This window comes from Chiloscyllium plagiosum, chromosome 20, assembly GCF_004010195.1.
Source record: "Chiloscyllium plagiosum isolate BGI_BamShark_2017 chromosome 20, ASM401019v2, whole genome shotgun sequence".
NCBI lineage: Eukaryota > Metazoa > Chordata > Chondrichthyes > Orectolobiformes > Hemiscylliidae > Chiloscyllium > Chiloscyllium plagiosum.
The window spans coordinates 3870672-3886509 of NC_057729.1; the positions used below are offsets into that span (position 1 = coordinate 3870672).

The following is a 15838-nucleotide window of genomic DNA, read 5'->3' on the forward strand; positions in this document are numbered from 1 at the left end:
AGCTTTTATACCCAAGATTTATTAAGTGAATTCAAATTTCACCAGCTGCCATAGTCAGGATTTGAACCCATGTTTTGTAGACCATTTGTGAGTGTCTTTGGATTACTTGTCCTGTGGCAATGCCACTATACCACCATCTTCTCTCGAATATTTTCTGATACCAATAAGCAGTATTGTTGAGATTCTTATCCAATTTATTAAGTGCATTCTCTCTTTATTTAATTTGAAAAGTTACAGTACTGCCAGAAAGTTTGTCGGTGCATGTAGACATAAGGAAACAGTTTAATGGTCGCAATAAGATATTCTTTGTATTCGGCTGGGTGTATCCATGATTTTGCATACACAGTAATGGGTTGTCCAATTGAGGTATTGCACTTTATTTAGTTATTAGTTTGTGGCTCCATTCTAATTTTGGTGATAGTATGGGTCGTAGTGAGATCCATGATTCATGAGAGATTCCAGGAATTTGGCATTTACCAAAATTGGATGAATTTACTTGTTGGGTTCTAACTGACACAGGTTCCATATTTGTCTGATACATTTTCAGTGGAAAAGATTATGTTCAGCCACAAAAAAATACAATGAGTTTTGAAGCTATCCATGACCATTGATATTTGTTTTATTGTCACATGTACTGAAATGAGTACAGTGAAAAGTTTACAAGTTGCCACTTAAAGCACCATCTTCAGTACAAAGGTGCCTCGGTACAAATTCTTTGGGGGAAAGAAAATAGAAAAAAAAGGAATAAAAAGTCCAGCATTATAGATCGTAGGAATAAATTGGAAAAATAAAGAAACAAAAAGTTCAGAAAAACAATCCTTCCAACCCAGTCCACACAGGGTCTTGACTCCAGACTGCACCAGGCTCTCTAAGCTGGGAGACCGCTTTGAAATCATCTTGAGACCAGAAGTCCATACTGAAGCCACACTGGGCTGCCAACTGACTGCTGTTAGCATTATGCTAATGTGTTTAGTTGCAGGATTGAGAATTGCAAAGCCATTTATTTCTTTTTACAGTGGTATTCCCAAAATTGAGCAGGAGACAAATTGTGTCCAGCTTTTAATGCTCTGCTGCAAACCCACTATTCTATGCCCAGAGACAGGAATTTGTGGACTGATTAATGAGGTATGTTAAAATCGACTTGATAATTCTGTCAAGTTTTATAGTTATGATTCCTGATGAAGGGTTTATGCCTAAAATGTTGATTCTCCTGCTCCTGGGATGTTGCCTGACCTGCTGTGTTTTTCCAGCACTACACTCTCTACTCTGATCTCCAGCATCTGCAGTCCTCACTTTGTCAAAGTTATAGTTCTGATTGCTTGCTTCCATACTCCTCCCCATACCATCTGTTTTCTAGGAATGTACTTGCAGCAAGCTTTGACTGGGAATTCTGTTTGGTTTTGTAAATGTGGAAGCAAACATGTAAAATTTGGAATTCACAAGTAGCTATTAGGAAAAAGGGATAATAAGAATTTGAGATTAGCTTTTCAGTGTAATATTTAGCATAATTATTCGTGAATAGATACAGCAGACTTTTTATTAACCGGTACCTATGGGACCAGAAGTGTGCCAGTTGATCAAATATTCCAGACATTGAAGAGATACGTGCAACTGCAGTAAACCTTAACCAAGCAAAGCTTCGAGACAACAACAATTCCACAAAAATGTCATGTTAAAACATCAACATACCTCAAATCATACGTATACTTGGACATTGCAGTAGATAGTGGTATTTGAGGTATGTAATTTTTGCTGCTTCATCAAAAGTGTCAGTTGATTTGGGGCCATTAGTGAACATCCTCAATTCTAACCTTATAATGGAGGGATGGTCATTGATGAAGCAGCTGAAGATGGTTGGGCCTAGGGTGCTAACTTGTGGAGCTCCTGCAGAGATGTCCTGGAGCTGAGATAACTAACCTCCAACAACCACAACCATTTTCCTTTTGTGTCCACTATGACCCTAACTACCGGAGAGTTTCCTCCTGATTCCCATTAATTCCAGTTTTGCCGTGGCTTCTTGATACAACACTTGGTCGAGTGCAGCCTTGATGTCAAGGGCTGTCACTGTCGCCTTACCTCTGGAATTCGCCTCTTTTGTCCATGTTTGGACAAAGGCTGTAATGAGGTCAGGAGTTGAATGGCCCTGGTGGAAACCAAACAGCGCTTCACTTGGTAGGTTATTGCTGAGCAGGTGCTGCTTGTTAGCACTGTTGATGACACTTTCCATAATATTACTGATGATCTACAGTGGGTTAGATTTGTCCTTTAATTTTGATGTACCCAACATACTTGTGCAATTTTCCACATTGTTGGGTGGATGCCAGTATTGAAACTATACTGGAAAAGCTTGGCTGAGGGAGCAGCAAGTTCTGATATAGAAATCTTCAGTACTATTGCTGGAATGTTGTCAGGGCCAGTGTGGTTTTTACAGTATCCAGTGCCTCCAACCACTCCTTGATATCACATGGAGTGAATCGAATTGGCTGATGACTAGTATCTGTAATGCTAGTGACTACTGGAGGAGGCAGAGACGAATCATCCATTCGGCACTTCTGGCTGAAGATTGCTGCAAAAGCTACAGCCTTATTTTTTGCACTGATCTGCTGGGCTCCTCCATCATTGAGGATTGGGATATTTGTGGAGCCGTCTCCAGTGAGTTTTTTTAAACCGTCCACCACCATTCACATCCAGGTATGCAGGACTGCAGAGCTTAGATCTAATCCGTTGGTTGTGGGATCACTTAACTCTGTCTATCACTTGTTGCTTATGCTCTTTAGCATGCAAGTAATCGTGTTTGGTGGCTTCACCAGGTTGACACCTCATCTTCAGGTATGCTTGGTGCTGCTCCAGGCGTGCCCTCCTGCATTCTCCCATTGGACCAGGGTTGATTCACTGGCTTGACGAAGATGGTTGAGTGGGGGATATGCTGGGCCATGACGTTTCAGATTGTGTTGAAGTACCATTTTGCTGTTGAAGGCCCACAATGCCTCATGGATATCCAGTCTTGAGTTGCTAGATCGGTTTGAAATCTGTCCCATTTAGCACAGTGCCACACAGCACAATGGAGATTATTTTCAGTGTGAAGGCAGGACTCCGTCTCCACAAGAACTAAGTTGTGATCGCTCTTGCTGATACTGTCATGGGCAGATACATCTGCAACTGGCAGATTGGTCAGGATGAGGTAGAGTATGTTTTGCTGTCTTAGTTTCCTCACCACCTGCCGCAGACCCAGTCGAGAAATTGTCCTTTAGGACCCAACCAGCTCGATCAGTCGTACTGCTGCTGAGCCACTCTTGGTTGTGGGCATTTAAATCTCTCACCTATTGAACATTTTATGCCCTTGCCATCCTCAGTGCTTCCTCTAAGTGTTACTGATTCATCTGAGAGAGGATGGTACGTGGTAACCAGCAAGAAATTTCATTGCCCAAGTTTATCCAGAAGCCACGAGACTTAATGCGATCAATATTATGGACTCCCAGAGCAACCCCCTCTCTCTCCTGTATACCACTCTGCTGCCACCTTTTACTGAGACATGACATATCCAGGGATGGTGTTTGGGGTATTGTCTATAAGATATGATCCCATGAGTATGACTGTCAGACTGTTGCTTGACCAATTTGTGAGACAGATCTTCCAATTTTGGCACTAGCCCCCAGATGTTAGTGAGGAGGAATTTGCAGGGTTGATAGGGCTGTTTTTGCCATTCTTCTCCCGTGCTTGGGTCGATGTCGGATGATCTGTCCAGTTTTCCTTTCTTTGAGACTGCAGAATTTTACTTGTATGTACTTCATTCCCTTATGCTAACCTCATAACTGTGTGAGAGAGCAACAGCCTGAAATTTGCTATGCTGATGATGATAAACTGTTACTTGCATCAGTTGAAGTGAAGTGCACATTGGTGGTTGAGCTCCCTCCTCCTCCTCCTGAGATGTCATAGTATGTCTGAACAGGTTGATTTTTAAAATATCTACAATTGGATTCCATTATAGGTTTGAAAAAGACATACTTCAAATCCCACCATGGCTCTTGTGGTGCAGTGGTAGTGTCCCTATCACTGAGGCAGGATGTCCGTGATTCAAGTCCCAGCTGTTTGAGGTGTGAAAAACCATCTCTGAACAGGCTGATTAGAAAATGTCACTTGCCCAGGTGATGTATGATAGGTTGACTAAAATAATTACCTACATAAGATTTGAGTGCATACCTAACTTGTATTATTCTATGAACAAATCTATCCCAAGTTAAGATTGGTTTTGGAATCTTTCTTCAAATGGATATCAGTTGACAACAACTTGGAGTGTGCAAAAGTACAGAATAATATGGAATCGGAAGATGATGGCTGATCCCCCTCCATAGGGTACAGTGCGAGTAATGCACATCATTGTGATCATGGTTTGTTTAAAAACTTCAACTGAAAGACAAAATCATACAACATGGAAACTGACACTTCAGTCCAACTCATCCATACCAACCTGACATCCCAATCTGACCTCATCCTGTTTGCCAGCATTTGGCCCATATCCCACGAAACCATTCCTAGTCCTATATCTATCCAAATGCCTATTAAACGTTATAATTGTACTTGCTGCCTCCACTTCCCCTCGCACTGCATTCCAAATACGCACCACCCTAAGCATGAAAACGTTGTTTCTTAGATCCCTTATAAATCTTTCCCCGCTCACCTTCGGCCTATGCCCTCTAGATTTGGATTCCCCACCTTAGGAAAAAGACCTTGGCTATTCACCCTGTCCATGCCCTTCATGATTTTATAAACTTATATAAGATCACCCCTCAGCCTTCGATGCTCCAGGGGGGAAAAAGCACCAGCCTATTCAGCCTCTCCCTATAACTCAAACTGGGGTCCCGGCAGCATTCTTTTTTGCACCTTCTCAAGTTTAACAATATCCTTCCCTCGAATGGCAGCCAAAATTGTACACAGTATTCTAAGACTGGCCTCACTGCAACATGACATCCCAACTCCTATACTCAGTGTTCTGACTAAAGAAGGCAAGCATGCCAATGCCACCTTTATTATCCTGTCTATCTGCAACTCCACTTTCATGGAACTCTGCACCTGCCCCCCCCCCCCCCCCCCCCCCAATGTCTCTTTGTTCAGCAATACTCCCCAGGACCCTAATCATTAACTCTGTAAGTCATGCCTTACTAAAATGAAACTTCTCACATTTATCTAAATTAAACTCCATCTGTCCGTTAGCCCATCTGATCAAGGTCCCTTCTGTATTATTAGTGTTATTGTAAAAGTTGCACTCTGATGACTATGGTGAAGCTAGATTTTTAATTATGTACTCATTCCATAATATTTGTCAAAGATTACTGAATGTTGCCAAGCTGGCCCAGAGAAACTAATTTTGTTTGTGAATGTTTAAAATTTGTCTGTAGTAAATTGTTTTGAAATAGTATTAGTTTAGTTTCTATCTTAATCAAATCATAGTCACTACTTCTATTCTATAAACACTTTTACCTTATTGTTCTATTTTCTTCAATGTGTGTGGTTCCGTCTTTGCTTGCTCACATCATTTCTGTTGTATGCCAAGATATCCCCTTAACTTGACTCCAGATTTTAACTGACCTTGGGCAAGGGAAAACCATGTCAGAGTTCTAGTTCTTTGTGGGCAGCTTAGGTATGTAACCTTGCTTTGCTGCTGCCTGCAGACTCTGTCAATATAACTGATGAATGACTGGATTCTAGATTCTTCAAAAAAAATTGACCATTATTGAATTTTTGTATTCGCAACAATAAATTATTATTGTCAGGCTTTTTAAAATTACATTTATTTATTGCATCGTCATTTTTTTTTTCTCAGGACTGTGAAGTGAAGTGGTTGATATGTTGCTGAAATCTTAAACTTATTTGTACTCTGTGCTGACCTAATGGATAATCTGCATACCATTTTTAATGCATTACTGTATAGCACATTTATGAGGCATTAACTTTTGCGTAGATCTGCTATAATTGCTATGTGACTGTGATCTCAAAGGTTTCCAGGATGTATTTGAAATGTGCTGAGAACGTTGAGAACTTGGAAGGATCTTTTTTGCAATTAATGTGAATTAGTGTAAGATGAGCAGCAAAATTAACTCTTAATTTCTAACATTCTAATTTTCCTAACTTTCTCTTCCATTCTCAAAAGTAAATTTATCATCTAATCAAAAAGAGCAGTGCGAGCTTGATTATTATGAGTATTTAATGCAAACATGGGTGAAGTTTGGGAGCCATGTTTAAAGTTTTGTTTCTGAAAGATGATTGTATGTTTGAGTCAGACCTTGTGACAAAGCACAGGCAAAGAAATTGAACACTGAATGTTCCTGCTTAATGATCAACACTGTTGATCATTACCTGTTCTACTGGTCTGTATTGGAAAAAAGCTGCACCACCTCTCTGCACTTTTGAGGCTAACATTCCTTGGAGGTATATATGGTGACCTGTGTGTACATGGTGAAAATCTGGGAACAGGCAATTGGATTCTTGGAAGCAACGAACAAGGAAGTTATTGATATTTGGGCTGCTGGTTGTTCCATTTGTGGCTGTAGTAAATTTTTTTCCCTTAACAGGTTTGCTGCTTATATTAAAAATATATATAATTCTGTACCTGTTGTCTCATGATTTGATGATATTAAGGAGATGAATAGAAAGGGAGCCAAGTAATAAGCCAATCAATCCTTCAAGCCTGTTCTGCCATCTATTTCACTACCCGCAATGCTTAACATTGAATATTCCCAGTTCAGTTCCTCAAGAATTGTACTGGGAAGGTAACAAGCAGCTATTAAATGTTTCGCTACAGGGATAATACCTAATCTGGAAATTACATCCTTCTCGTAACTATTTTGTAAGCCAGTTACCACAACTATAATGGCTTTAGAAATGTTTACTGTGGTTGTTCTTATGACTGCAGAAGGCTATGCAACAGGTATGTTGGACAGGAAATAAAGTTAAAATTATAAAAACCAAACCGATCTTCTGATATTTGCTTACCTACAGTTGAATTCGTGAAGCTTTCATATATAATGTCTAATTTTAGTTTTTCCTCACCTAATTTTATAACTGAAATTAAAAAACCTGCAGTTATTCTCAATAAAGGCCATCGCAAGCGCAACAGTTGCATGAGATTCAATAAACTTTTGGAATAGTATGTTTGATTAAATGTGAGAAAATCTTTTAACAACATTTAATAACTTGTCTTTTTTTGGAACTGGACATTCAGTATCGAGCACTCCTGGACTAGATGCCAGAAAAATTATTACGTTATCGTGTAATCTGTGGTCTACATTTGTTGCTCACTGCCAAAAATAGCATAGTTTTGTGCCATGACAATTCTGGCAAAAGTGATTTTTCTTCACTTGAAGTTTGATTGTGTAAGTTTGTTTTTGGAGTATGGATGATACTGGCAAAGCATCATTTATTCCCTTCAAAAGGTGTTGTGGTGAGCCACCTTCTGGAATTGTGCTGTTTCATCATGACATTGAGTGTATTTTTCCCTTCGTAACAAAGTGAATTGCTAAAGCTCAGTAGCCTTCGTAGAGGTGGCAGATTACTGTTCTCTGATGCTACAATTTACAATTGTTGTAATTTAGTTTACAGTTGAGTTGCTAGCCCAATACCTTAACGACCTCATCATTCCCACTGCTGGCTTCCATTCCTAGAAATAAAAAGGCTATGTCTAGAACAGCTTCTCTCAAGTTTGAAGTATAATTTAATATCTTTCAAAAATTTTCAATGCCACATCCAAGTTACCCAAAATTACCACTTGCATTGTCCCTGGATTATCTGAAGGACTGTTTTATAAGCTGCTATTGATCATCAGACCAACATTTTTTAATCATGTTTTTTATGAGAACACTGTTTTACTATATACTGTTATATCCTTTATAATAAATTTCTGGAGTTGTGATAAAAACAACTTTTAGATGTGAACCATACAAAAAGTACAACCAGAGCAACTCAATTAAAAAAAATATTTTGGGTGAACGAATACTGCCCCAGTGACTGATTAATAGGTGCACACAAGCTACCATAAATTCAGACTTGAATGATGTGCTTGCATTTTCTTTTTGTATCCAGCACTGGCTTTTTGATTTTTGATCCTTTCTAACCATTACTTTGTCCCACTGTTGAAAGTGTGTACATACTAATTGCTAATAGATAAATAGTGAATAGATGATACAGCTCGTAAAACATCCAATGCAGATATGTGAGAGTACCAATGAAAACTCCACTTGCTGCTCTTTTTAAAACTCATTCCTTCTCCATCAATGATAGGTTCTTATGTTCTTCTGTAGAATCTGAAATAGAAACCCAGTGATCTGGTAGCTCGCGATCTACATAGAGTCATAGAGATGTACAGCACACAAACAGACCCTTCGATCCAACACGCCCATGGCGACCAGGTATCCCAGCCCAATCTAGGCCGACTGCCAGCACCCAGTCTATGTCCCTCCAAACCCTTCCTATTCATATACCCATCCAGATGCCTTTTAAATGTTGCAATTGTACTCGTATCTGCAAAGGGGTTTAATCTGCTCTAAAGGGAATCAGATTTAAAGGGACTGCATAAATGTGCGTGTCTGAGACTCTTGTTCCTTGCTTTCACGCTCAGGATGCTATTGAAAGATGATGCAACCTTGCCATTGATCATTTTGTGTAAAAATAGGACCTTCAATGGCCGAGCAGTATGTTTTTAAGTAATGCCTGTGATGATGTACAACCAAATCATAGAACCTGGGTTCTTGCCCCACTCATGCACTGATCAGTGTGATAGTGGAAAATGTCATTTTCTTTTAGGGTAGTGCATAAATTGCAGATTTTCTCTTTGGGCTGTTCACACGAATGGACATGACAAATATCAGGAAGCAAGGTGTTTATTTAATGACAAATAGTTCATTGCTTGGTGAATATTTGCTTTATTTTTGGGAGCTGTTTTTGAAATGGTTGTATGACATCACAGCTATTTCTTTAACTTGCAACATTTGAGAAACCGGTTACTGGACCTTGACAACATGTTATTCAAGTGAATCATGTTTTTCAGAATTCTGCATTTCTTCCAACATGCAGCTAGTTGGGTGTTGCTAAAACTAATTTTATTAGCAACTCTGGTGGCGAGAAAACTAAGCAGTCTGTTATGTGTTACAATAATGACAACTGCAATAATAGTTCAGCATTGAAACCAATAAATAATCAATTTGTAGTTGCGGACTTGATGTATTCAGTTATAACTGTTTCAGAAAATGCTGTCTTTCATTAGACTGTACTAACCAGATTGACAAGTAATTTAATTAAATTCGATGTTTGGCAGTATTACTTTTCTTACCATTGTTCTATAGTATTCTATATGGCACTGGGCATTTTTTAATATCTAGCATCGCCAAAGTTCATCTCTCAAGGGTGGGAAAGTGGCTGCATTTTAATTATTTTTAAATGTGTCACATCCTGCCCTCTGCTGGACAGATTAGGATTTTGGAGCTTTTTTTAAGATCGATACTTGAACTTGGTACAAGATCCCATTGAGCCCATGCACTCTCATTTCATTAAAATATCCCAGTTATGATGTGCTGTGCACATTTGCCTTGTTTTAAAGGTATGTGAACTATTTGAAAATTGAGAGCCACTACCATGTGAAGTGGTGGAAGAAAGTAGTGCAGAAGCATTGAAGAGAAATCTAGATTAACATTTGAGGGAGAAAGGAACATATAACCATTTGTTGAAGCAGTGAAGTGAGAGGAGAATTATATGCAACATAATGACCAGCTTAACTTATCAGGTTAAATGACTTGTTTTTCTGCTGTGAAGTTCTGTATCTTTCAGTTCTACCTGCCTTTTTTAAAATGAAATTCACTTCTACCCTTCTGTGTTTCAATTGCTTCAACATTGGCACCTGTGCCTCCACCTGCTTTGCCCTAAGCTCTGAATTCTCTTCTTAAACCCCTGTACCTCTTGTCATTTGAAATGATCCTGAAAATGTTCTACTTTGATCAAACTGTGTTTCATTTCTCCTAATATTTCAAAATTGAGACTGCATGTGTTAAATGTTATCAGATGATGCTCGTGGGAAGTACTTAGGCTGATAGTTTCTTTTTAAGAAGAGGGAGACTTTCATTGTAAGGTATATATGCTGGTTTCTGTTAGCATAGTGGCTGATTTAACTTGGAATGCTTGCTATCATACGTGTCCTATATTGACACACATCATGGTTGCAAATAACTAAACATAGTCATGCTGACTTATAGCTATACAAAACTCATCCGTATCCTATTCACCATTTAGCTCTGTAGTGTTTGAACAACCCTTGAACCTTAGCTATATGACCTATGTACCTGTAATGACTAATTTTCTATTCATGAGTTTGACAAGTGTAATTTCAGTGGCACAGTGCTTTTCCCAAGTTAGTGGATAACTCTGAAAATCAGTTTTCTATTTTATCCCTTCAAGTCCTGGTGACTTAACAACAAACTCAAATTACAGCCAACCATTCTAAAACCTACTCCAGAATCTCATACTGTCTTTCATTGCATACTTGGAAGTGATTTTCTTGGTAAATATGCATGCAAAGTACTTGTTTAATACGTGGACAATGCCTGTTACTGCATTCAAGTATTGGTTGATCTTGTTTAAAATCAAATTTTGGCCAAAACTGTCAGTTGTTTGTACTTGCCACTTGCTCACTGGTGAAGTTAGACTTACCCTCGTGCCCACCTAGTCATTAAGAAACTCATGGAATAGTAAATCATTGAAACTGTCTGTGCAGCTCCATGTATCTATGTATGTCGACACATGGTGTCGAGGCTGCCGCTTCGCTGGTGCATACTGCATTCCTGCTCTCCAGTATGAAAATATGGTGTGAAGAAGGAATGGCGCGCGCACAGCCCAGATCAGTTTTAACAGATGGATTTTTTGACATGCCATGTACATTCTAGATGTTTTTAAAAACCTGTTCAGACATATTGTGACACATCTCTGGACTAGGTGGGGCTTGAACTTAGGTCTTCTGGTCCAGAGATAAGGACACTAGCACTGCCACACAGGCTCCCACAGCCCAGTTCAAACTTAAGTCGCTGAGATTTCAAAACACACCCAAAATTAGGCAGCAATGGAGAATTCAAGATTTTTGAAGTACATTGGAGTTTGAAGAAGCTTTCTACACAACTTTGGTTGATGCCTCAGACTAACAATGCAAACAGAGGTGAACCTAACATGTACCAACAGTTGGAAAGGTAAAAACAATGACTGCAGATGCTGGAAACCAGATTCTGGATTAATGGTGCTGGAAGAGCACAGCAATTCAGGCAGCATGGGCTTTTGCCCGAAACGTCGATTTTGCCTGTCCTCGGATGCTGCCTGAATTGCTGTGCTCTTCCAGCACCACTAATCCAGAATCCAACAGTTGGAAAGCCAAGTTGCCATATATGTCATTGATAATCACTAGAGTGGACTCTGTTTTGACAATTCATCCAAATATTTGCCCTGAAATAAGAAAATGAAGTGCTATAAATTTCAAAGTGAACCCTAAATAATGCACACAAGCTTAAAAGAAAGAATTTTGTATTGTGACAAAAGACCAAGGTTTCACACCGTCTCCCAGAAACTGACTACAGATTCAGCACACTTCAGTGTTAGCACATTAAACATTGACTAGAGAATGAATATAAATTGACCCCAGATTTGACACATGGATAAGATTCCCAACGAAGTTGAAATACCAACCAGTCAGATGGTGAGCAAATTTTAAAGGAGACAGTGTTAGTAAAGATAATTTGCCATGACAAAAGTAGACTTTCATTTGTGCTGTCATACATGTTCAATAGGACAAAGCTAAAATCAGCCATGAAATTCAACAGAAAAGCACAAGCGTTTCCCAAATGGAGCTGTCATCCATCTTCCCGATAAAGGCTGGATGGATGAAGGTAGCTGAGACAAGTTTGAAACTTCTGATGAAGAGAATTGCATTGAGAGAGAAATTTTTCAATCTGCCACATGTTCAGATCATAAATTTTGATCATATTGCTACTGGGGTTAGATCACAACACTCTGATTTTACAGTGATTTTTAGTCATCTAACAAATCTTACATCAATTGGATGTCTCTTTGCATAATCGCATTGAGAAGAGCATGAACAAAAGTTAGAAATACTGGATGTGTAGAGGAGAGAAGGCATTCACCAAGAGAGGCAGAAAGCAGGCTGTGATATTAACAACAGTGAATTGTAAAGGCCTGGAATGACATCAGAATCATCCAACAAATGTGGAATATTCAATGAAAGATAACTTGATGTAGCTCTTGGTGTGGTTGATGATGGTTAGCCATGTCATGCCAGTTAGGAAATCCATCAGAACAACTAGCTTGGTTCAGAAGATGAGGCTAATTTTTGTGGATTTCATATCCAGTGCATCTTTTGCTACTAAGTAGTGTTCTCATCTGTACTGTGAACCAATTAGTATGTTACCTTTTGAGGCTATTTTCTATAAACTAAAAAATCGAAATACTTTTTGGCTTTCCTTGGGCTACTTTTAGAATAGGGTTGGTGGCAAGTCTTCCATCTGTAAACTTACAATAGCAAGCAAAGGTGGATTTCAGTTTCTCCTCAATTTTACTTGCTTTTAAAAAAATCCCTGTAGCTTTTTGACTAAAAATGTGCATTTAGAAGCTTGACCTTAATGCAAGCACATATAGTATCCCTTTTTAGTGCCAAATCAGCCCCTCTTTTACCCTTTACATGCCTTGTCTATTTATATGCTGCTTGAAGATTGTGGGATATCCATTTGCTGACGGCCAGTCTATTATTTTTTGTGTCTTTTATTTCATTTCTCGTTTGTCCTTTGAGCTTCCTATTTTCAGGCCGGTACTCTAGACCTTAGTGCATTATTTCTTAGCATGACTATGTAATACTGTTTGCTTCTCCAAATTTTGTGCACTCTGTTCTTTTTCATAATGTTAGACCCTATACCAAACCCCCTTTCCAAATGGTTTAAACCATAGCCAACAGCACTAACCGAGTGTTAATGCAGCTCTGCTAATCTAACATTATGGAGGATTTTAGCTGAAATCTTTATTCACTGCAGCAGGGTCAGTCATCGTCTTTGACAGTCCCTCAGGGCTGAGGATGATTCATTTCCACTCCTTTGGTGGGTGGTATTTCTGTAGTGTCTGAAAATTCCAATGCTAGAGCTACAGATGCAGCTGTACATGGGGAAGTGGTGTATGATGAGGTGGATGGGTGGGACTCTCTTGATTCTGTGTATGCTTTTTACATTGCCCGCACTTTATTTACACATGTTCAGCTTGGTGACTCCTGAAATGATTGACACTTTTGCATCTGCTGCTTCAGTTTTGTGGGTTCGAGGGCGAGCAATGCAAAGTTGGTTGTGTGCGTAGTGCCTCAATACTGAGGGGTCACTGGCTTAAAAAGCACTAGTGGTAACTGCCCAGGGATTTGAAGTGTTTGCAGTCCATAGTCCATGTTTCTGATGCATATAGAGGGTGGGGACCGTGGCTCATCAATAGACGATTGAGCTTGGTGCTGTCTTTGAGGTCTTGGACTTGGACCTGCACCATACTGTTCCTAAGGTACCCAAAGGCTGCATGGCACGTTGGAGTCAATGTTGGATTTCATCATTAATGTCTGCTCGCGCTGAGATGAAGCTTCCAAAGTACGGGAAATGATTCCCATTATCCAGGGGCTCACAGTGCATTTTATTGGTCAGGAATGGTAGGAGCAGGCTGTTAGAGCATGTTTTGAATCCTGGATGTTTAGTCTGAAGCTAGTTTTCTCATACACCTCAGTGAATGTGTCATCACTGGTTTGTGGCTCAACTTGTGAGTGTGCATGCACATAGTGTGTACTACAGCTCAATGACAGAAGTTGAGGTTTTCTTGGTTCTGGTCGAAGATTGAACAGTTTCCCACTTATCCCCCAAGGTTAGCTGTACTCCAATTGGAAGCTTAATGGAGTAAGGAAGGAACTTGCAGCAAGAATTCACAGATCAAGGATTAGTTAAGCATTGGCAAAAGTATTTATGATCTTCAATAATATTGACTCATACCAAGAGCACCTAGCTACCCCGATCCTGGTAGCACAATAGAAGCAGACTGCTGATGAATCCTAGACCTTAACACTGTTGTGACTTTGCAAATGTTAAGTGCATGCGCAAAAGTGCACATAATGTATGAGTCTTTGACCTTTTTTGGCTATTTGTGGCAAGAATTGTCCAACAGATATGAGATGCATGCTTTTTGTGTGTGTGGGGTGGGGAAAGGATTATAAAGAAGATGGAGAAATGGAACGCTGCTCCATTGTATAGGAGACCATTCATAGAGTCATAGAGATATATAGCGTGGAAACAGACCCTTCGGTCCAACTCATCCGTGGCTGCCAGATATCCGAAATAAATCTAGTCCAATTTGACGGCATTTGGCCCATATTCCTTTAAGCCCTTCCTATTCATAGCCCCATCCAGATGCCTTTTAAATGTTGTAATTGTCCCAGCCTCCACCACTACTACTGTGTGAAAGAGTTGCCTCTTAAGATTTAAAAGGTATCTATCCCCTCACCTTAAACCTATGCCCTTGAGCTTTGGACAGCCCATCCAGGGAAAAGACCTTGTACGTTTACTCTATACATGCCCTCATGATTTTATAAACCTCTATAAGGTCACCCCTTGGCCTGTGATGCTCGAGGGGAAATTAGCCACAGATTATTCAGCCTCTCGTAATATTGGTTTTACAATTTTGTGTCCCCATTGTTAAAATTGGCACATTTGAAGTACACAGGTCCTACTGTCGTGGCAGCAAAAGAGAGATCCATATTTTCAGTTGATGCTCTATACATCTTACACAATCCTGGAGAAGAAATGCAATAAACAAAAAAAACGCGGAGAGGAAAAATACTGTATCCTGGTTTTGAATTTTGTTTTAGTAGAGTAAAAACTTGTCTAGTGAAAATACTGTAGCTGTATTGCATTAATTACAGCAGAATATCTTTTCTTAAAAAAAAACTTCAAAATTGAATTCCTGAAAGTATAGTGTAGTACTAGATCTTGGAGATGGTGTAAAATTGTCAGAGTAATATAGATGTACAGCACCGAAACACACCCTTTGGTCCAACTCATTCACGCCAACCAGATATCCTAAATTGATCAAGTCCCATTTGCCAGCACTTGGCCCATATCTCTCTCAACCCTTTCTATTCATATACTCATCCAGATGCCTTTGAATGTTGGATTTTACCAGCCTGCACTACTTCCTCTGGCAGCTCATTCCATATACACACCACCACCTTCTCCTTGGGTCCCTTTCAAATTTTGTCCCCCTCACCCTATAAACCTGTGTTCTCTAGTTCTCTCCAGTATGCATTTATACTGTGAAGGACAAAAATTGTCACTTGCCACACAAGTTAAGATAAATATCAAGTAAAACTCATGGTCACATATGAGTGAATACTATTTAACTGGATTACATCGCAGGGCAAGCCTTTTTCGCATTCAATTCTCCTAGCATTTGTTACAAAAACAACTCTTTGAAGACAAATGACCATCCATGTACTGTGCAGATATCTATGAACATCTAGTAAAGTAAATTCAAAACTATGCAACTAAGAGTAGATGCTTATTACACATTCTGAATGGTTTGCTTCTGTTCCTGTATTCCTAACAAAATCCAGATATGTATGGAGCATACTATGTATATTAGCATATTGGGGTGTGTGTGGTATACACACATACACACACAAATATAGATAATATATTGCTGAAGAAAAAGCACATTTAGTCAAATCTTTTCACCTGTACCCACCAGGACAGTTCACAGGGTATAATGACCCCTCCATTCAGAGTTG

General features: G+C 39.4%; 1 protein-coding gene across 3 annotated transcripts in view; it reads left to right on the forward strand.

The window, feature by feature from the left end:
- gnas (GNAS complex locus) overlaps nucleotides 1–15838 on the forward strand; it is a 318791-nt gene that overhangs the window by 275719 nt on the left and 27234 nt on the right. The gene's annotated exons all lie outside the window — the stretch shown is intronic.